Source organism: Canis lupus, chromosome 23, assembly GCF_048164855.1.
Source record: "Canis lupus baileyi chromosome 23, mCanLup2.hap1, whole genome shotgun sequence".
Taxonomy (NCBI): domain Eukaryota; kingdom Metazoa; phylum Chordata; class Mammalia; order Carnivora; family Canidae; genus Canis; species Canis lupus.
Genome location: NC_132860.1, coordinates 39,393,995 through 39,415,099, shown reverse-complemented (window position 1 = coordinate 39,415,099; position 21,105 = coordinate 39,393,995). Strand labels below are relative to the sequence as shown.

Genomic DNA, 21,105 nt, shown 5'->3' with positions numbered 1-21,105 from the left:
CTGCTTAAAATTCTCTCTCTCCCTCTGTCCTTCCCCCCACCCTCCACCACTCACATGTGCTCTGTCGCTCTCTCTCTAAAAAAATATAAGATAAAATATTAATAATAAAGAACTTTTTAAACTGTCAACCTATTACAATGCTTGGCACAGAATATGATTAATAAACTTTATTATTATAAAAGTAGCTAACATTTCTTAAGTACTTATTAGGAGCCAAGGCGAATGCTAAAATCTGCATTCTTTCACTTCATCTCAAAATACTCCTCTCGAGGAAGGTGTTATCATAACCCCATTTTATCGATCAGAGAGCTAAGCCTTAGAAGGTTAATAATCCAGGTTGGTGAGTCTCAAACCCAGGCTCCCCAGCCTCAGGAAATCATACGCCTCCCTGACTCCTCCCAGTGTCTGCTTACAAATGCCTCGCTTAAGTTGCATTGTGATTATTCTCTGTTCTTTTTTTCTTGTGTCTAGAAAACTCACTCCATATTGGAGAGTCCTGGGGGGTTATAATTAGGCACTGAAGCTTGCCAACCGCGCCAAAAGCGGCCTGTCATCCTTCCCCGTCACCTCCAGCACCGAGGACATCACCATCTGCCACCCAGCAAGGGTGAGCGTGCTCTCTCACTTGAGGGAGCGTATCTACGGGTGTTTGCCTCAAAGAAATTCAGCTCACAGAAGAGCCCATTATCCACTCAGGCTGAGAGTCACATCAGCCAGAATGTTTGTGCCAGGGAGACTCGGGCCAGCGAAGATATGACCTCTTGTCCCCAGGACTCAAACCTATTATTGGCAGGACAGGGTTTAAGGCTAGGGGGGTAAGAATCATGAAATAAAGTCTGAGGCCGTGGGAACTGGAAGGGACCTTGGTCATCAAATCTGAACCTGTTGTTTCGCAGGCAGCAAAGCTCTCAGTTCCTGTTACCTGCTACACCCACAGCTAATCCTCAGATCTCAAATCAGATGCTGTCAGCCTCCTGCAGGAAATCTTCCCTGACTCTCTCCCCTCCCATACACCCAGCACTCTCCCTAACATGGTTTATCTTTCTGTCTACCTGCCAACCTCTCTGTTAGACTTGGAGTTAGTCCTGCTCACAGGCTCTAGCCCTGGCACCTGGACCAGCACCCATACATACTTGTCAAATGACCGGGAAACAACCCAGTTCATCCAGGGGAGCTGGGACTTCAGACTTAGCCGGTGAGGTTGAGTCACAGCCTCCTCTTCCATCCAAACCCAGGGCTCTTGCCTCCCTCCTCCACACAGCCAAGTCTTCACAGGACCTCCGTCTGCCCAAAGACTCCAAGGTGTCCCATGCAGCCTTTTCTGGGTGACAGTCCCTTCCCTAGGTCTCTCTCCTTATCCTCTCCATTCCCAGAATGCCTTTAGTCCACATCCCACAGTCGCAGGGAGTCCAAAAATGAATCACCAGAGGTCTCAATAACTGATAATAACAAAAATATTGTCCTGCAGGAGTATTTCCATGACAACAGATAAGTTGTAGAGATATGATGTGATGCTTTCATCAATCTCTGTGTTCTGTTCTTGAGTTTATTGTCTTTTGTGACCTTGACAATTTGAACTTATTTTATAGACTATTCCCTAGTCCAGGTTTGGACTTGATGTTTCCTCCTGCTTGTATTTTGAATGAACGTTTTTTTGTCAGAAATATCACAGAAGTGGTGTTTGCCTTTCTTTGTAGACCATTTGAGGAGACACACAATGTTGGTGATCATGGAATCTCACGTACACTCATGGTGTAGGTTCTCAGGTCTCTCCACCCCCGAGGGCAGCTCTGGGGCAGTGTTGTGACTGTCCAGAGCAGGTAACAAGAAGGACTGACTATATTCTGTGGAAACAAGGGTCATGATTGGCCAGTGCTGACTGCCTTGAATATAGGTCACCAGAGATACGGTGCAGGCATCATGAATGTGTTATCCCTACCCGAGCTCATTCAGTCTCGGTAGGAAGCCTGAGGGGTGGTAGGGTAGGCAGGCCAGGAATCCACATCCACCCTTCACACACTTTATTTGAGGAAGCCACAGGCAGAGATTCAGATTAGGGTGACCGAAGATGAGTAGAAAGCAGTGACAGATTTATGCACCTGACAAAGAGGGCGCCCTTGCGTGGGAGGATGTTTTTGAATTTCACTTCACACCCACCCCCAAGCCTTTTTTCCAGGGGTGAATTTCATCAACAAGGATAAATGACCTTCCACACCCCTGCTGTGATAGCCTTTTAAGGAAATGTATGATTTTAATTAAAATGAGAAAATTTGGGTGAGTTGCTAAGAAACAAGACCCTGTCTGTGACCATAGGAGCTCATGCCAATAACTTCTGGTTATATATGGGTTTCCTTGGAAACAATTCATGGGCATTCTTAAGTATTAATGCTGAGCAAGAATAAAGTCATCTAGCAGATGGAGATGAAGGCAGTAAAAAAAGAATTGCTAATTGAGCAACTGGCCAACAGCAGAGTAAGATACACCAGTAAAAATGATACTGAGATGTAATAACCATCTCTCAATCCGTTATGTTTCATTCTGGGGTTTTTTTTCTCTCTATGTTTATAGGGCCATAATTCAAAGAGCAAGGGAGGAAATGAGGTGAAAGGCAGAGCTACTCTTTTTCTCCTCCACCCCTCATGGTTCTTCCTCAGAATTAGCCACTAACTGCTTCTTCTCCGGTATCCTGTGAGACACCGTCTTTGTAGGCACAAGCATGGATATGGATATTTTTATTTCATACGAATGAAAACTGCATACTCCAGTCACAGACTTGCATATTTTTTTTCCTCTCACAAGATGTCTTAGAAGTCTTTCCATGTCAGGATATGGAGATCTCCTTCATTCTCCTCGACCCCTCCAGCCTGGACAACACTGAAAGCCAATGTACTCACCCATTTCCTAATATTGACCTACAATGTTTCCACTGTTTCCCTCTCACAAACAATGCTGTGTGAACGCCCTGTGTCTATCTCTGCAGACTCATGTACTTCCAGCTTTCGGGTAAATTCCTAAAAATAAAATAGTGAAGTCAAATTTCATACACAGAGTTTCTCACTGTTGCCAAAATTGCCCTCCAAAGACATCCTACCACTTTATTCTCGCACCAACTGCATAGAAGACTCCCTATTTCTGGCCCCCATTCCTGTCCCCAACCATCACTGGGTATCATGGAACCTAAAGGTTTAAGACAACCTGATAGGAGAAAGTAATATCCCACTTTTTTGTGTTGCATTTCTTTTATTTTGAAGGATATTATGCATCCCTTCATATGTTTGTTGTTCATTTATGTTTCTCTCTTGATAGATTGCCTGTTTGTGGTTTTGTGCTTTTCTGTTCGTTATCTTTCCCTTACTGATGCCTGAGCTCCTTTTACTTACCAAGAAAATTAGCACTTTATGGTGCCAAATATTTGTTTGCCTCTTTCTTGATCACAGGTGTCAGTTTTGCCAGCCCCTTAGAACCGGGGCCATTCTAAGCCTTGGTTAAGGTGATAGCATATATGAAAGTGTCTTGACTAAAGTAAAGCCCTACCTACTCATAGATTTTTATTACTGTTATTATTTTTTTTAACCTATCAAAGCATGAGAATGTGGTAGGAAAAGCACCCCATTTGGAATCTGAAAAAAACAGCTCAGACCCCAGCTTCACCATGACTCACGGAGATAGCCTGAGCGGAGGAATGGTCCAGACTCACAGCCTCCCTCACCTGTGCCCACAGCCCTGTAACCCACTGTCCCCTGCCCCCAGACTCTGGCCTCAGCAGCATGACTCGGTTTACCAACATAGCAGCACTAAACTAGAAACAGAAGCTTGAAAAAGGGCTCCCACATTTCTGCTACCTCTGTCACTCCCTTGCTATTGCTGTGAGAATGTCATCAGGTGACCCTGAGAAGACAGACCGTGTGGACCAGAGCTCCTTTCAGCCAAGACTCCAAGCATGTGGAAGAGCCCAGCCAAGATCCGCAAGGTCATTCAGCGACCTGCAAACTCAGGAGCAGCAGCCAGAAGCCACTGATTTGGGGGGCGGGGATCTGCTCTGCAGCAAGAGTGACCTGTTATACTATTTCTGTAATTAACCTCACTGTGTCTCAGTTTGCAAATTGATAAATTGGGGATAACATCAACTTCATAGGGCTATTGTGGGACATAAAATTTCACTTATCCTAGTACTGATGACAGCTCGGTTCCTACCACCAGGGAGGAAACTCAGCTACATGTAGTGTCTGAGAAAGAGTTGCAAGGCACCTGAGCAGTTATGCGGGCAGCCCCATGATATAAAGTGATTGTTACAGCACACATTTATCGTTAAGATCTTCTGCGCAAATTTCCAGGTCTACCAAGGTTGCTTAAAAGTATATTTTGACCTCTCTGGGTTTCCCAGTCCCCTCCATTTCCCCCCTGCTTTCCAATCTGGCACCTTCTCTCAGCCGTTGGACTTAATCTAGGTTTGCAAATGTTTGTCTTTATCTCTCTGTTCAGAAATCTGAGTCCTCCCCAGCCCCTCACCCCTCCACCCTAGTGTATCCCTCCAACTTTTATTAGAGTAATAACTCTAAAATATAAGTTTACCTTCACAAGTGACCATTATCCCTCAGTGACTTGCCCTAGTCTTGAGGGAGAAATGCACTCTGCAAGACAAGGACCCCACATCCCCTTCAACCTGTCTGGCCTCTTCCCCCATCGCCACCAACTTGCATGCTGTCACACAGCTCCCAGGGAGCACCAGCTGGAAGGGCTTCTGGGCCTTCAGACATCCTGTCTCCTCTGCCCTGCAGTACCCTCTCCGCCACCTAGGGCCCCTGCCAATTTCAACCCCTCAGAAGCTTCTTCTTGCCCAGAGTTGCTCAAACTCAGCGCTATTGACATTTGGGGCCAAAGGAATCTCTGCTGCGGGCGCATCTCTGCGCATTACAGGATGCTTAGGAGGATCCTTCTCTGTCCTCTTTTTCTAGATTCCAGTACTAACCCCTCCCAGCTGTGCCAGCAACAATTGTCTCCAGACATTACCAGATATCTCCGAGGGACAAAAATCACCCCTACTTGAAAACCAATGCTCTAACCCTACTCTCAGCCCCACTTCCAAAAGCAGATTCAATGGTCACTGCCTTCCTGAGCCTCCTTCTACTCAAGCACTTAGGACACTAGATGGTACACATCTCTCACCAATCTGGCCTTCTCAGTAAACCTGACACAGAACGTTGCCTTTGATCCTTACAGCCCTAGGTCTTTGCCCAGTTTTCAGAACAGGGAAAGTGCTTGATGAGGGTGGTAAAAGGTTTTATAGAGAGTAGCAAGGTAAACAATGAACACCTGAGATCTCCAAACCTGCCAGTAAATGACAGTCACCTGGGGATATCTTTAAACTACAATTCCTAGATATAAGCTCAGACTCTTGAGTCGGTGTCTCAGGGAATAAGAACGCAGGAATGTTTATTGTTTAATCTCTGAGGTGATCCTAATGCAGCTCTTTGACGGGAAGAGCTGATCCAGAAGACAAGCGGCAGCGACCAACCTTTACCATCTCCGCAGACTATCTGGTAAGGGCCACCTCCGTGAATGAGAAAACGGTAAAATACTCCTCCAGAGAAGTTCTTCTGCCCCAAAATGTAACTGGTTGTTTTAGAAGATGAGTGAAGAAGTCCCCAAGAAGTTTCCAGAAAAGGCTCAGAGGACCTCCACGTGTAGTCAACGGGGCCTTCCAGCCGAAATAACACGCAGCGCTTACGAGAATGTTCCCTTCTGAGGCAGAACATTTTTCCTCTCCCCGTGGCCTCCCCGCAGCCCGGCGAGGCTGCTCCTCGACCTCCGAGGCCCAGGCTCCTTCCTCGGGGAGCCCGCCCCCTCTGGCGCCCTTCCTTCTAACAGGCCTCAAAGGAACTCTGTGAGGGGGGTACAGGCCAGCTTGCCCCTGGGGACGACCACGAGGGCCTGGGCTCGCCCGGGCAAGCGATCATGGACGAGCACAGGCCGTACGGAGCGATGCTTCCAATTCCTGTTAGACTAATGGAGCTGCGCCTGGCGAGAACCTCCGTGAGGCTGTGGAGGCCCGGCCCGCAGGAGTGAGGAGGGCCCGACGCCCCGGGTCGCAGGGCCGTGGGGCCGACCGGACTGGGGAGGTGACAGGCCCGAGAGAACATCCTCGTTCACGCTGCCCTGACGGGCTGTGAGCGAAGGTTGAGGGGCAAAGCCCCGTGGGCAGCCCGAGCGGCCCTCAAGTCCTCCCTCCTCCCCGGGAACCTCTAAAGATGTCCTCGTTCCGAGAGCAGGGCTCTGTCGGGGCCTCGCAGGCCGGGACGTCCGTGTCGGTTCGCCAGGACCGCCTGACGGAGAGCGCAGGCCCGACGCCGCACAGCAGCCGCCCGCGGCCTCGTCGCTCTGGAGGCGCCAGGTCCGAGACGCAGGCGGCGGCGGGGCGGCTCGTGCCAGGGGGCGAGCGAGCGCCCGGAAGGCCGTCTTCTCCCTGTGGCTGTTCGTCTCATCCTCCCAGCTCATGCGCTGCTCCAAACGTCCCCTTTCCATAATTGATATGGGATTAGCGCCCACCCTCATGATCTCACACGGACTTCTCTGAAAAGACTCTATATCCGGCCACACTCAGAGGTACTGGGTACTGGGAGGCCTCGGGAGTCGGGACCCACGTACACGGCCGCGGGGAAGCAGACATGCTCCGCAGACCACAGTGTCTGCCTCTACCTGCCCAGCCTCCCACTCTCACATGCTGAGCTGCCTGATTGCTCTCCTCTCCCCCCTTCCCCCAGACCCCTCAACGCTTCCTGTGGGGTACCTTGAGGGGCCTCGGACATCCGCCTCATCCCACCAAAACCACTAACTGTGGCAAACGAGAAAGATCACGCGCTCTCACGGAGAACAGACCTGGGTTGAAATCTCGGCTCTGAGCTATAATGGCTGCGTGTCTAGGACATGTTACGTGCCTGCTCTGAGCCCCGGTATTCTCAGTTTTACGGCAAAGAGGTACCCCAATGAGTCACATCTTTAAACTGTCGCTACTTCTCTCTGAAGTGAAAATGAGGAGTGGCCAAGAAGCAAATTTTGTTGTTGTTGAGCAAACAATAATTAAAGCGGACTTCCTGAATTTGCAAGGGGAAAGGAGTAGTCGACCCCTATTTCTCTGGGGCAAGAGTATATGGGACTTTTGTGGCCTGTCAAAGTCAGGTCCTTGGCCATACCTCAGGGCGCAATCTCTGAGAAGGAAGTGAGGTCAGGAACCTTAGCATAAAAGACTAGAAACTCCACTCCCTCCTTTCAGGTATAAAGCAGGGCTTCTCAAACTACCAGTTGTAAATGATATTTTTTTTTTTTCAAACTCCAATCCATCACAGATGCATATGAAATGAAAATGTATTTTTAAAAAATTAAATAAAATTAAATAAAAAAACAAATGCAAGCCCTTATTTTTTATTATTAGATTCAATATAGAATTTAATAACACTACAAAATTGTCATATATGCTTCTACATGCTTACTGTCAATTTCTAAATGTATGGGAGGTTTTCTGTTTGTTTTTTAAAGACTTTTTAGGGGTGCCTCTGTGGTTCAGTCAGCTAAGTGTCTGCTTTCAGCTCAGGTCATGATCCCAGGTCCTGGGATCAAGTCCCTAGTCATGCTCCCTGCTGAGTGGGAAGTCTGCTTCTCTCTCTCCCTCTGCCCCATCCCCCTGTTTGCGCTCTCTCTCTCTCTCTCTCTCTTTCTCTCTCTCTAAAATAAAATAAATAAGTAATCTTCACACCCAACATGGGGCTCCAACTTACAGCCCTGAGATCAAGAGTCATATGCTCCACTGACTGAGGCAGCCAGGCAACCCTCTAAATGTATGTTTTTATAGGCTAGTTACAAAAAGTTCACAGACAGGTCCCTGTCCAAGAACCACATCTTGACTACCATCAGTTTAAGGTATAATAGGGGAGTCTTCAGCTCAGACTACAGTCAAACCAAGACATCTGTGGGTGGTGGGTGATTAGGAGTGTAATATGAAGAATGTAATATTCAGCTTCAGACGTTCAAAATAAATTTTTTTCATCTACAGCAAAAAAATCAGCTTGAAAATCAAGCTGTCAAGAGAAGAGTAATAAAGTTGTCTCTTTCCATCTTTAAAATATCAAAAGCAAATAATCTAATTTAAAAATGGGCAGAGGAACTGAATAGACATTTTCCCAAAGAAGACATCCAGATGGCCAACAGCCACATGAAAAGACGCTCAACATCACTCATCATCAGGAAAATGCAAATCAAAACCTCAATGAGATATCACCTTCTACCTGTCAGAATTGCTAGAATCAAAAAGATAAAAATAGCTAGTTTGGCCCAGGATGTGGAGAAAAAGGAACCCTTGTGCAGTGTAGGTAGGAATGAAATATTGCTGCAGCCACTATGGAGAACAGTATGGAGGTTCCTCAAAAAATTAATAATAGAACTATCTATCATATGATCCAGTAATTCCACATCTGAGTATTTACCTAAAGAAAACAAAAACACTAATTTGAAAACACATTTATCCTTGTGTTTACTGTAGCATTATTTATAAGACCCAAGATAGGGAAGCAACCCTAATGTCCATCAATAGTGAAGTAGATAAAGAAGATATCATATATACATACAATGGACTATCACTGAGCTATAAAAAATAGTGAGATCTTGCCATTTGTGACAACATGGATGGACCTAGAGGGTATTATGCAAAGTGAAATAAGTTAGAGAAAAACATACTATATGATTTCACTTATATGTGGAATCAAAAACAAAACGAAACAAATGAACAAAGCAGAAACAGACCCATAAATACTGAGAACAAACTGATGGTTGGCAGAGGGGAAAGCGATGGGGGGGATGAGCAAAAAAGGTGAAAAGGAATGGGAAATACAGGCTTCCAGTTATGGAATTAATAAGTCATGGGGATAAAAAGTATAGCAAAGGAAATATATTTAAAAAATCAAGATCCAAGCAAGAAAGATGAGATCACTCTTGCTTTGTATCCAGAGTGGGGGGAAGGTGGTCCACTTCTCAGGTAGGTGTGAACATTATCATTAATATTTAAGATCACAGTGTTAATAAAAATAACATCTTCCAAAGGTGCTTTCACAAATGATGTACATTTGTCTTTAAACAGGCCCCAATGTGGGGTTTGAACTGATGACCTTGAGATCAAGACCTGAGAGCCAAGATCAAGAGTTGGACACTTAACCAACTGAGCCACCAAGATGCCCTAAATGATGTACGTTTACATCTCACTTCCCTAAGTCATAGTTTATCCTCATTTTACAGATAAAGAAACTGAGGCAAAAATAGAATCAAGGCACTATTATCTTTCCCAGACATGGAAGCAAGGCAAGATATATTCCAGAGTCCCAGTGGGAGAACTCATGTGCAGATGACACTTGGGGACTGAGCAAAGGAATAAATGGTATGAGGAAAACCTCTAATCCTAGTCAGAAGTCATCATTTGTCATGACTGACCTTACCATCATCATTAACCAGCATTTGGTTGGCCCTATCATGTCTTGGCAAATGGAAACAAAAGAGGGAATGTAAGGTCTCTGCCTTCAAAGACCTTACAACCTGCTGTATGATTTCAAGCAATTCACTGAGCCTCAGTTTTCTCACTGGCAGATTGGGATAATAAAACCATTTACCTCAGTGTTGTGAGGCTATAATATAAAATGCACATAAAATATTTATTTAACATGGTGAACAGTGCACAGTAAATGTCCTCTGACTATTTGCAACTAACCCTATATGAATTAGCCAAATAGATATGTTTGCCGATTTGAATGACTATCAAGCCATTTTGCATTTAGTCACCCCTATATGCCTTCATTTGTCTTTCAAATACATTTTCATGTATATGAGAAAAAATCCCTAAAGAATTCTATCTACTACAAAAATGAATAATCATCAACTGAAGAAGAAAACTCTACAACAAGAGGCCATCCTTGGTGCATCTAGATATTAGAACTTTCCACCAAGCCCTCTCAACAAAAGCCCTGTGTTCCAATCAGAACAGGCTCTCCTGGCCAGAGCCCTTTGCCAGGAGTTCCCATGTGGATTTCTTTCCAGCCCGTAGCCCAGGCTCCTCCCACATCATATATGGTCCCTTTTGGTTCCAATGCCACAATCTTTGCATCTAGGGGTGGAACAATCTCTTGTAAGTGGCTGAGTCCCTGGGATGATTCTAATCCTTCCCACTGCTGCATTTACTAAGAATCACTTGCAATATAATGTTAGTGTGAACTGTCAAATCAGTCCTTCAGGTGGGGACACAGACAATGGCTCTTGGCCCTGAGCAGGTGGGGAAAGGATGCAGATGCTGGGTGCATGCAGAGGAGATGAGGCTTCTCCAGAGTGTTTCATCCCATCCCTACTTCCACTCTTAAGGCAGAGAAAGTAGGATTCCCCTTGGACACGTTTTCAACCTTCCCTTCCTATTGTTTTGTTCATCTCCATAGTTGTCTTGGCATTTGCTATAATACAGTTCTACCTTACTGAAGTTGGTTTGTCCTGCCATCAGGAAAGAATGATGGAAAGGAAAGATTTCTTTCTAAGCATCAGAAAACTTGGATCCCAGGCCTAGCTCTAGGACTAATTACCCATGCATCTTTGGGCTGGTCCTTTTTACTCTCTAGGCTCAAGGAAGTTTGACCGGGGACCACTATAATCATATAGTCTGGCCTTTCACAGAATCAGACCGTGTGTGTGTGTGTGTGTGTGTGTGTGTGTGTGTGATGGTAGTAAGAAAAGAACACTTAAAAAAAAAAGTTTGAGTGTAAATACAGTATTGTCAACTATAAGCACAATGAGGCTTTGACAGCACATCGACTCCACCTTAGAGACAGGCAGTTCAGTCATCATCACAGAGTCGACCTGCCAGGGGACAGGAGGTCAGACCTGGAGGGATCCTGATATCTGATCAGTCCTTCTGACACCACTAGGTGTCACTGTCCTACCTTAAATACCCCTCCTCAAATCCTCAACCAGATTAATTGGAAACCCTCCCATGAACTTCTTGGTTCTTGGCATGTGAATCCACTTTGCATCTACCTTTATAGATCCTTATCCCTTTCTCCCAAACGAGACTCAACACAACTACTTACAAATGTTTGCATACCTTACTTCCAGGTTTTTGGATTTGACCAGTGACACAGAATGTAGGGTTCACATCTGTCCACGTTAATGGGCCTAGCCTCTTAATTCATTCTCATTAAATCATGAATTTAATGAGCACTTGCTATGTGCCAAGTCCTGTGCTGAGAACTGAAGACTTAAAGAATAAAGGCACATCCCCTGCACTCAAGAGCTTACAGCAGGGTGTCAGGATGGCCGAGTGGTCTAAGGCGCCAGACTCAAGCTCCGCTTCCTCAAGAGCTTACAGCAGACATGTCTGGGGCAAATGGTCAAAAGAAGGACCCCATGTCTTGAGCATACAGAAAGTGCTTTTGGGTAGGCCTGCCTTGAGTAGGTAGGGACGCTTCACAAGATTTGTCACAGCATTTGGACTGAGACTTGAAAACTACACAGGTCTTCTGTGAATCACTGGGACAGACCATTCTAGGCTGATGGAACAGCATATGCAAATAGGCAGTTTCATTAAACCTAAAGCAGGCTTTTCCTATAAGTGGTAAACCATATTGAAATCTACTTGGACCTAATTACCCTGCATGGGAGAAAGGGCAGGCTTCTGCCCCACTCTTCATATACATACAATCACAACTATCTTACCCTTGAGAGCAGACATGTGACTTTTCATTTTTTTGTATCCTCACAACTAATCACAATGGAGAACAATAGATTTTGAATGTATGAATGTATGAACAATTTACTAGTTAATCTACTACAAAGACTATCCGATTTTGAAGAGGCCTTTTCAAGAGGGGAAACTGAGGTCCGGGCCCACCATTAGGAGAGCCATGCATGCCTCCCTGTTCCTAAAGTGCTCTCTGAAGAGCCTGCACTAGCTCATTCTTTCTCCGGGCAATTGATTCTTTAGGATGATCAAGATCAGAGAATTTCCTATGCCTTTTCTCCTCCCAGAGATTCTCTCTACTCCCCTTTCCAGTTATGGGCGCAGGAGGTAGTGTAAGGAATTTAGCAAAACACCCAACTTGAATCAAAGAGCAGTGTGCAAGGTCATCTATATGCTAATCTCACAATCAGGACCCCTTGGCCTTTAACAGAAATTAAACAACTCAACAATTGACTCTGTGGCAATTTTTTCACTCCCAGAAAATCATTATCAAGTTTTTGTTTCTGTCCAAACTTATGAGGAGTTTTGACCCCTGGAAGAGTCACACCAGAGGGAAGGTGGGGAATGGAATGTGCAAAACACAGGCCGCAAAGAGTTAAAGGATCACAGAATGAGTTTGGCTGCCACAAAGTGCTGTGACTATCGGCTGCAGAGAGCTTGGCTGGGGCATAGGAGGGAGGAGGTCAACATAGGCAGACTCTTGAGCATTTCTCTGCCAAAATCCTTCCACATTGACTCCTTAGCCCAGCATTCATGGTCACTATGGTCAAGCCCTACATTTTCAACCCTTGCTCCCACGACCCTCAATTCCTTGCCCACACCCCAGGAGAATGGATCCACTCACCCTCACTGAGAAGGCCCGCTAGTTGCCAGCTACCTTTCAAACCTAGCTCCTAGGGTCTCCTCGCAGATCCACTTCATCCCACATCTACCTCTTCAGTAGAATGCTTCCTCATACTACATTTATTTTCCTTCTTTGATTCTCAAATTTCTACTTAACCTATTTAACCTTCAGCTTTACTCCTCTTGAAAGTCTTCCCATGCAGGGGTGCCCGGGCTCAGTTAGTTAAGAGTGCAACTCTTTATTTCAGCTCAGGTCATAATCTCAGGGTCTTGAGATCAAGTCCCACATTAGGTTCTGTGCTGAGCATTGGACCTGCTTAAGATTTTCTCTCCCTCTTCCTCTGTCCCTCCTGTGTGTGCTCTCTATCTTTATCTCTCCCTAAAAAAAAAGAGAGAGTGGAAAGAAAGAGAAGAAAGAAAGAAAGAAAGAAAGAAAGAAAGAAAGAAAGAAAGAAAGAAAGAAAGAAAGAAAGAAAGAAAGAAAGAAAGAAAGAAAGAAATCTTCCCATTCCTGTTTGAACTTTGGGACTCTCATCATGTACACCTTGTACCTGTAGTTATCATAGCTCTTTTTACCATGCTGAGAAATTATTAGTTTGCATGCCACTGAATTCTGAGCATCTTACTGAAAGGTGTCATGTCTCTCATTATTATAACACCAGATCTAGCATAGCTCTTAGCACGTAATAGGTACTTCATTAATATTTAAGCATAGAGTGCTCAAGGGCAGAGACTAGATGATATTCATCCTCATGGCTCTAATCTCCAGACCATTGCTTGAAATGGAAAAAGACTTTAACATACATTTGTGAAATTAATGAATCTGCTAGATGAAAAGACAATTTGTTATCCACATTAAGAGAGTTACTATGGTGGGACGACCAACTCATCCCAAGACAAGTACTGAAAGTCCCAGATCCCAGGAATCCTTCAGTCCTGGGCAAACCAGGACAGCTGGTCACCCTATGCTATGGCCACAATCCACTACCAGGATGGACCAGTAGCAGCTCTGCACATAAATTCGTATTTATTTATTTATTTATTGTTTAGTCAACAAATATTTCCTGAATAAATAAGCAAAGAAGTAGACCATAAAATATAGTAATTTATAAACATATGGATACATTTTCTTATGTATCTGCTTAGTTCACTAGTTAGAGATAGCCATAACCTGAGTCTATGCTTCAGTTGGCCAACATCAGCAGAACGAATAAAACTACCTACCCCTCTAACTGGGCAGAAGAGATAAAGGATTTCATTGAAAGGAATATCATGGTTTGCATTGGAGCCCAGTGACCTAGTTTGATTCCAGATACTGGTGCCCTGGGTAGTAAATTTATCTATAAAAGAACTGATAGTAATACTGGTGCCTCTTTGTAGAGTTTTTGTAAAGAGCAAATGAAACCAAGTCTTTGTAAGTTAAAAAGCTGTAAATATTAGCATCCTCAGCTTTATCAGCCTGTGAAATAATCATAATTTCAACTTTAGTCCAAACTCCTGGTGGTGGGTAAAATCTAGTGCCAGCTTGACTGTAGGATTTTCCCCAAATCCTACTTAACAAATATTTGAGGGGAATTCCAAGGAATGCTTTATACTCTTATCTCAGATTCAGTGAACATGGCCACTCCATGCAGTAGCCAACACTGCCCCGGATCCCAACAGTTCCACGGAGAATCTATGCCAGCACTGAATCTGTGCCCTGAATGCCATGCTGATATGGGACATGCCATTGACCCCTAAAGTCAGAAGAAAATAGCTCCTTCAATGTTTTATGCAGATGGCAGCGAAGGTCCCCAAGAATGTTTCAGCCTGAAACATCACCAGCATAAGTGACACAACACTTACCTTCCAAGATTATACAAACCAACACAGTAGATAGAATAGGGTAAGTGCTGACATCAGCTACTTTCATGTATACAGAACCAGCTCTCCTTCCCGGCATTCAGGACTTTCTTGGATCACTGTGTCACTTATTTTCTTAGGACAGTTGTTCTCAACTGGGGATGATTTTGCATCCCCAACCCAGGGTGCATTTGGAGTGTCTGGAGACATTTTTGGTTGTCACAACTGGAAATGAAAGCTACTTATGGAAATAAGTAGGTAGAAGCCAGGGATCCTGTACAACATCCTATTATACATAAAGAAAAGCCCTCCACATCAAATGTCAGAAGTGCTAATGTTGAGAAATTCTGTCTTTGGGTGATCTATTTCTTAGGAATCCTGTTGGTCCCCCTTCTGACTTGACCTCCATGGAATCCATTCTCACCTATCAGGTATGTTTAAAGGTTTATTTATTTATTTATTTATTTATTTATTTATTTATTTAAGAGAGAACAAGAGAGAGCAGAAGACGGAGAGAGAGAGCACAAACACAGAGGGAGAGGAAGAAGTAGACCCCTTGCTGAGCAGGGAGCCCGATCCTAGCACCCTAAGCCTATTTCTTTTAATCTAACTCCAGAGTGGATGGACTTAAATGTTAGTTTCAGTCCTTTGTCCTTACATAAATCAGTAAATAAAAATAGTTATGTATGGGGCTCTCTTAACCCTTTCACTCATGGCATGTAAGCTCCAGCCCCTTCCCTCTTATAGTATTATGTTGAGAGTAACTTATTACAGATTCTTCCATTCAACAAATATTTGATGACATACTATGGATGAGGCATGATACTAGACACTAGGCAAACAGTGATTAACCAACAGACATTGCCCCAGCAATCATGAAGCTTACACTATGGTCAGAGAATAAAATAGCAAGCAAATGAACATATAATTACAAATATCAATACATACCATGAAAAATAGAGGGTTCTTTCAGGGCATATAATGGAAAGACAGCAGTTAAATAGGAAAGGCAGAGAATGTCCTCCTAAAGAAGTAACATTTGGGTTGAGGCCTGGCAGGGCCAAAGAAGTGAGTCCATTGAAGAAATGAGGAGGAAGATCACATGCAAAAAGCTCTTGAGTAGGAAATCAACTGTGCCATCAAGGAGTAGAATGTGTGGCCAAGTGTGATGTGATCAAATTTATATTTTTTAAAAGACTACTCTGGCTGCCCTGTGGGTGACGGGCTGAAGGAGGTAAAAGCGAGACACCCACAAGAAGGTAGTGGTCTGAGAAGCAGACAGGGGTGACCTGGCTCCCAGGATAACAGTGGAGTTAGAACTGGAAAGTCTATGAGTGGGATGCTGTTCTCTGAGGGAGAAAACTATATCAGGGATGGGCAGTGGCTGAGACACTTTGGGGCAACAAATATCACCACCTGAACAACTTCTGAGAGTTGCCGTTCCTCAGAAATCAATACTCACCTTCCCTGCTAAGCATTTCTATTGGGGAGGAACCACACACATAGTAAGTAGGTAACTTTTCCTACACTACACTTGGTTTTGGGCTGTTTCTTCAACTGGCTGAAACATTGAGTGGTATGTATGTGCATATGTATTACTTGCAGCTATAGGGATAGAGGGAGGGCAGAAATAAGTGACCCATCACTAAACCTAATTCCCTATGCTTTCAAGAGCCATTTATCACCATCTCTGGTTGGTGCCGTTTCTTTCTGGAGTGAGGCTAACCAGGAACAACCCATAGCCAGGGTCTTGGAATCTTCTCCCTAGAAAACCTCACTCTTGGACCTGGGCAAGGTCTTCTGATATCAGGCTTCCTTAACCTCAAGTCCAGGCCCAATATAAGCAATTAGTTGGGCAGTCAACAAGACCTCTCCTTGCAGAGAGATCCATGAAAGCCCACTCTCAGGAGGTCTGACATCACCAAAGAGCTTGAATTCATGAGGAATTATCATTTTATCTGACTTCACTGCCACAGGTGGCAACTTTCATCTCTTCAGAGAGGACCATCCAGCATGTCAGTGTCACTGCCAACCAGACCAGAAGGAATCATCAGGCCTGGGCCTAGATATGGGGCCCTGGAGGGATGACCTTCCAAGAAACAGCTGAGCCCCCAGGGCAGCATGTAGAGGACACCTGTAGCTCAGCAGTGTTCAGAAAAGTGCCAGGAGCCCACTATAGGGAAAGTCAAGGTGGGAGGATTTAGGGGCCCCTACAGGTAGCAAAGCCTATAGGTCGTGAGGCCTGAGGAACCTGCCCTCAGGGAACTGGCATTGGATACAGGAAGCAGACAAACAGATTAATAGTACTAACCCGATGAGTCCTATGATGGAAGGGAACACATAGTATTCTGGGGGGTGGAAGGAGAGAAAGGAAGAGGCTCCGAACTCTGCCTAGGGATCAAGGGAGACTAGCAGGAGGGGGTAATGTTTCTCTGTTCCAAACACAGTCCACTGGCATCCACAGGGTTCAATTAACTACATTTAGAAAAACTCAGAAATGCTAACAGCACATTTTTAAGGGTATATACAAGCTCCATTATTCATTTAAAAATAATGACCAAGGGAAATTAATTTCCTTCATTGACTTTTTCCCTATAAAATTATCCCTGACCGGTGAGTTTTCAAATATAAAAATATTCCTTTAAGGGTAGATTGTTTGAAATTTGGAATTTAAATCCACACTCTGAAAGTGTCCAAGCTATGCAGGAAACCTGCCCTTGAGATGCACCTGAAAAGATATCAGGAACAGGAATTTTGTTGGGGAGAGGTAGCAGATAAAATGTGGGGTGAGCCACACCTGTCCAGCCCTGATAGGACACATTCCTGGGACTAACAAATGGTGGGGGGCAGGGAGGAGCAGCAGTCACCTCCATTTGATGTCTATGGCCCAGGCTGTAGGAACAGAGTGAACTTCTGAAGCCCTGAGCAAAGCTCCTTTACAGAAACAGGGAAAATTCTGGGATTATTTTTATTAAAGCAAACTTTATTTAAAAATTTAAGCATTATATTTCATCCTGCTTACCCCAGAGAGAAAACATGATGAAAGCTGACAGATACAAAGATGAATTAATCCTCCACTTCCATCCTCTGCCTCCTCCCCGTGTTTGGAAGGGGAAGCAGTAAGTCACTGCTATCTTCAGTGCCCACCCTCTGTAAGGTGCGGGCTGTGCGGGGTGGCGGAGGTGGGAGGGGGCAGGAAGGAATTCTAGTAATTTATAAGAACATAACATTTGCCATTTATAAAGCCTCTTCACTTACATCAGCCCCTCCAATCACTCCCTGAGGTAGTAGACAGTGCTGATCCTGGATTTATTAAAGAACAGAGGAAAGATTCAAATAAATTCATGAAATACTTGAGCTATGAAATCAACAGAAATTATTCTGACACTGAGCTACAACAGTAACAAAAACCAAAATTCAGATCACAAATAAATGCTGTTAAGCCTGAAAAGGAAGGGATCAATTCTGAATAGAAGCCATGAAAAGGGCTCTTGAATTATTTGATAATCCAGTTAATGAAGAGGAGGGAAGCATATAAATGCACCGGGACATTTTTTGCTGATTGACACACTGACAAAGACAACATAGAGCATTGAAGACAAATTGATGAAGGAATGCTCTCATTTCAGAGAGTTTAATATAACTGCTCCACAAGAATACTTGAATACAACATATATGTGTGTGTGTGTGTGTGTGTGTGTGTGTGTGTTTAACTTGATAGGAAACATTGACAATCATAAAAATCTACACACTGATGAAGCTAAGAAAGAATATCTCAATACTCTAATAATATAATAAAAGTTTTGATCAGCATGCAAAAGGAAGAAATACAGTATCTTTCCATTATCTCCATAGACAGTGATATTACAAAATCATTATCCCATATTAAAAGGTAATCGGACAGTAATAAGGCAAGAGAGGTAAGGAAAAACACTACTGTAGAGATATGCCAGACAGCTAAATAATGAGAGTATAGCATTTTTCTAAATTATATGATATTGTGGTATTTTGGTGTGTTTTTTTGTTTGTAGTTTGTGTTGATTTCTCATTCTAAATATAACCTTTATAATTGATTTTGTATTCATAATTTTGTGTTCTTTTTCTTAAACAGGGCTCGCAAAATGTATGTTTTTGGGCCCCAGGAAACCTGGATGTTATACCCATTTTGCAGGTGAGAAAATAAACTCAAGAGAAGGTCTCAGTATCACCCAGGGTCACAGTGATAGAAGGAGAAGGAGCCAGAACTCAAAGGCCCTGCTCCTCCTCCTCCACGATGCTGTCTCCACTGAGAGCCATTGATGCACATTGATCTTTGGAGAAGCACAAAAAAAGTGAGATAGGACATTCTAAAAACCCAGAGGACTCACTCAAATTTCTAAAGAAGGACTCACCATGACTTATAGTGCTCCCTCCATCCCATCTCCCTTCCGGACCTGTGTCTGCAGAGAATTCCACCTACAGTCAGCACCGGCGTCACTGTTGCAGGCTCAAAGCAATCCAGGAATCCAAGCACACTGCGGGAGTAAAGATGGGTCACATCAAATGCCTTCTGGAACATTCTGGAAGTACAGGCTAATTCTTGAAAACCTACTGCATGCCAGGCACTCACACCGGCATCTGTCTTCTGCCACACGAAAAATTATTATCTTTCTAAGAACAAGAAAATAGAAACTAAGTTGCTCCATTTCACAGAGATAGTACGAGACAGACAATAGGCTGGAAAGGCACTCTGCTCTGCCCCAAAGCCCACACCCAGGCCTCCAGGGGGAGGTTTTCTACCGGAGCTGGTTCACACTTAGGCACATCATGTCCAGGCAGGTGATGCTGACAGCGTCACAGGTCCTTGCTTCGTGGCCCTCATGTGCTGAAGCAGTCAGGCAGCCCTGTTCTTCGCCCAGCTGAGGTGAGCAGATGAAAACAAATGTTCTCTGTTTATTATCCTGCAAGAATTGTTTTATTATCCTACACCATGAAGTCCCAAACCCACTACCTCTGCTTTGCCCAGGCCCACCTGGACTTGTTCACATCAGCCCCACTCTTCCTAGGAGTCCCTCCTGTGAGCAGTAAACTTTCTCTCAAATTCTCTTGGTGAGTGAAGTGTCATCAGCCTCCACATCCAAACCAAATGTTGGGTGGTCCCCTCCTGCTTCAACAGGGGGACTATCTGACACCAATGACCTGCATTAAACACATACACTCTGACACAAGTGCACTGAAATGCACCAGGTGTCATAACAGTTTGCCCTCAGTTTCATGTTGATTGAGATTTATGTTCCCATTTGATATGATAATATAGCCAGGAATGGATTCCCATTAATTCCATTTCTACCAGAGTGAAAATTGTGCTAAGGAGGAATCTAGTAGGGTCTAGAAGGTGTCTCAGAGTGTAGGACAGAGGTTAAATTCCTGCCTGTGATGCCCCCCCACACTCACCCACCCACACATACTCCAAATAAGGCACTATCACCACAAGCTCCAATAATTACTAATAATAATGGCTGTATTGAGCTTTAATAATGGCTGTATTGAGCTTTTACAGGTATTGTGTTGAGTATTTTAAACATATTATTTCTTTTGTGTTCAACACTTTGCACCACGAAAACTTTATACCCATTGATAAGGTACTCTTGATTTCCCCCTCACCATAGCCCCTGACAACCACCACCCTATCCTGTTCCTATGAGTTGGATCTAAGTCAGATCATGCAGATTTTTTCTTCTGTGACTGGCTTATTTCATTGAATATCACTGATATCAAGTCAGTCATCTGCTGGGAATCCTTTGGTGGCTCCTATTTTACTCCGGAGTAAAAACCAAAGACCCCTCAGTGCCCTGCCGTAGCCAGCACCAGCCACCTATGGCCTCTGTGACATCATCTGTTACTTCTCTGCTGTGTACTCACGGGACCCAGCCACACTGGTGTCTGTGCTATTCCACTAACCTGTCAGGCCTGCCCTCACCTCGGGACCGTCCTACAGGCCATTCTCACTGAGGCCCAACCTGACCACCCTAATTGAAAAGACAACCTGGCCCCACCTCCACCACTCCCCCATTCCTGATCCCTCTCTATGCTGGATTTTCCCCCTTTGTGAATTTCTTTCGATGGCTCTTATCATCTTCTAATGCCAAAGCTCTGTGCAAACAGGAGGTTTCATCTGTATGCTTTCCTCATAGAGGCGAGGCTCCTAGGGAAGCGCTGAGCACACGGTAGGCACCCAATAAACTGTTACTGAGTGAGTGAAGGACGGTGCAAAATGTTAGAGCTCTGGGTTCCAATTCCAGTGCTGCCACTCAGAAGCTGTCTGATCTTGGACAAATGTCCTGAACTCTCTGTGCTCCCGTCTCTTCAAATGAAGGGAGGTCCTTTTGGTTTAAGGAGTGTCATTATATTAGTGCCTCTCCTTCATTCTGAGCATTAGACCACCCTGCTTTCCCACTGAGGAGAATGATTTTCAGAAAGGATAAGAAACCACTGCTTTAAATAACTGAAGTTGGTCCTCAAAACAATCTTATAATATATATTTTATTGTTACCCCAGTTTGAAGAATTAGGGAAATAAGACTTAGCCATATAGCCTGATGAGTGGTATGGCTAGAAGCCCACCTCTACCCCTCTGGTTCAAATCCTGTTTGATAGGAAGTTCATGGCTAGAAGTCAGCTCAT

At 44.3% G+C, this 21,105-nt stretch overlaps 1 long non-coding RNA gene across 1 annotated transcript; it reads left to right on the top strand.

The window, feature by feature from the left end:
• Nucleotides 1–6,414: 6,414 nt before the first annotated feature.
• On the top strand, nucleotides 6,415–19,527 carry LOC140615589 (uncharacterized). The gene is made up of 3 exons (XR_012016093.1): nucleotides 6,415–6,603; nucleotides 14,817–14,874; nucleotides 18,555–19,527. It is a non-coding gene; the product is annotated as an uncharacterized lncRNA (long non-coding RNA).
• The last annotated feature ends 1,578 nt before the right edge of the window (nucleotides 19,528–21,105 follow it).